Source organism: Myotis myotis, unplaced genomic scaffold, assembly GCF_014108235.1.
Source record: "Myotis myotis isolate mMyoMyo1 unplaced genomic scaffold, mMyoMyo1.p scaffold_m19_p_3, whole genome shotgun sequence".
Classification (NCBI taxonomy): domain Eukaryota; kingdom Metazoa; phylum Chordata; class Mammalia; order Chiroptera; family Vespertilionidae; genus Myotis; species Myotis myotis.
The window spans coordinates 125,654,400-125,656,976 of NW_023416335.1; positions in this window are offsets into that span (position 1 = coordinate 125,654,400).

Sequence of the window (2,577 nt, forward strand, 5' to 3'; positions counted from 1 at the left end):
TAAATGTTCAAGTTTTAGCTTGCAACTGACTTTGTGTGAACATCAGTAAATCAATTTTCTCATCTCAAAAATGAAGATAATCATATCTACTCTACTATGTAGAGTTGATCTGAGGGGTATATTGGATAATATATCAAAAAGCTTTTTTAAAATAGGTTTTATTTTTCTAGAGCGTTTTTAGGTTTATAGAGAAATAGCTCAGAAAGTCCGGAGAATTTCTACCCCTCCCCGACAGTGTCCTCTATTATTAGCAGCCTGTATTAGTGTGGCACATTTTAAAAATATATTTTTATTGATTTCAGAGAGTAAGGGAGAAGGAGAGAGATATAGAAACATCAATGATGAGAGAGAGTCATTGATCGGCTGCCTCCTGCATGCCCCACACCGGGCAGCCAGCCTGCAATCCAGGCAGGTGGCCTGACCGGAAATCAAACTGTGACCTCCTGGTTCATGGGTCGATGCTCAACCACTGAGCCACGCCGGCCAGGCAGTGTGTCATATTCCTTAAAATTGATGAGTCAGTATTGGCTTCACATCAGGTTTCACTCTTGGTGTTGTAGATTCTATGGGTTTTGACAGATGCATAATGTCCTGTATCCGCCGTTACGATATCATACAGGATAGTTTCAGTGTGCTTAAAATGCCCTGTGCTCCACCTCCTCATCCTTTTCCCGCTCCTTGAATTCCTAGCAACCACTGATATCTCTACTGTCTCCAATGATTTGCCTTTTCCAGAATGTCATGTAGTTGGAATGATACCGTAATTAGCCTCTTCAGATTGGCTTCTTTCACTTAACAATATGCATTTAAGTTTCCTCCCTGTTATATTGTGGCTTGATAGCTCATTTATTTTTATCACCTAATAATATTTTGTTGTCTGGATGTACCACTGTCTTTTTTCTTAACCCATTCACCTGTTACAGGACATCTTGGTTGCTTCCAAGTTTTGGCATTTATGAATAAAGCTGCTAGAAACACTCATGTGCAGGATTTTGTGTCGACGTAAGTTTTCAGCTCCTTTGGGTAAATACCTAGGATTGCAGTTACTGGGTTGTATGATAATCCTATGTTTAACTTTGTAAGAAACTGCCAAACTGTCTTCCAAGGTGACCGTGCCATTTTCATTCCCACCAGCAATGAGTGAGAGTTTCTGTGGCTGCACACCTTCCTCAGCATTTGGTGTCAGTATTTTGGATTTTAGCCATTCTGGTAGGTATGTAATCAAATCCCATTTTAATTAGCAAGATATTAATATTTTCTTATGCTTACTTGCCATCTGTATATTTTCTTTCATGATGTGTCTATTCAGATCTTTTGTCAATTTTTTACATTGGGCATTTGTTTTCTTATTGAGTTTCATGAGTTTTTTAAATTAATTATTTTTTAAAAAATATATTTTTATTGATTTCAGAGAGGATGGGAGAGGGAGAAAGAGATAGAAACATCAATGATAAGAGAGAATCATTGATCGGCTGTCTCCTGCACGCCCCACACTGAGGGTCGAGCCTGCAACCCAGGCATGGGCCCTAACCAGGGATTGAACCATGACCTCTTGGTTCATAGGTCAATGCTCAACCACTGAGCCACGCCAGTTGGGCTTAATATATATATATATATATATATATATATATATATATATATATATATATATAAAATTCATTTATTTTTAGTCTTTTAAAAAACTTTTGCATTGGTTTCAGGTGTATAGGTTAGTGGTTAGACAATCATATACTGTACATTGTGTTCTTCTCAATATTTCCCTAACTGGCACCATACATAGTCATTGCAATATTATTGACTATATTTCCTATGCTTTACTTACCCCGTGACTATTTTGCAATTACCAATTTGTGCATCTTAATCCCTTCAACTCTTTCACCCAGTCCCTGAAACCCCCTCCCTCTGGCAACCAACAATTCATTCTCTGTGTCTATGAGTCTGTTTCAGTTTTATTTGTTTACTAGTGGCCCACTGCACAAAGATTCATGCAATAGGCCTTCCTTCCCCTGGCTGCCGGCATCAGTTTTCCACTGGCACCCAGGAGCCAGGCTTAGCTTCTCTGCTCTGGCTGCTCCCAGCCCCTCCTTCCCCCCCCCCCCCCAGCTCGTCTAGTGGAGGCCAGGGCTGGCTGGAAGCCTGGGTTGCCCCTAGAGACCCAGGCCCCCAGCCACTCCTTGAGCAGAGTCCAGGGCCGGCAGGAAGCTTGGCTTCCTCTGTTGCCAGGAGCAACCCAAGCCTCCTGCTCGCTCTAGCTCTGTGGCCACCACCATCTTCAGTTGTCTTCAGTCTTTGCTCCATGCCTGCATATGCAAATTAATTGCCATCTTTGTTGGGTTAATTTGCATAGTTGCTCTGATTGGCTGGCAGGTGTAGTGGAGTGGCGGAGTGACAGTTAATTTGCATGTTTCTCTTTTATTATATAGGATTAATTTGTTCTTTAGATTCCACATATAAATAAAACCATGTGATATTTGTATTTTTCTGACTGACTTATTTCACTGAGCATAATACCATCTAGGTCCATTCTGTTGCAAAAGGTAAGATTTCATTCTTTTTTATGGCCAAGTAATATTCCAC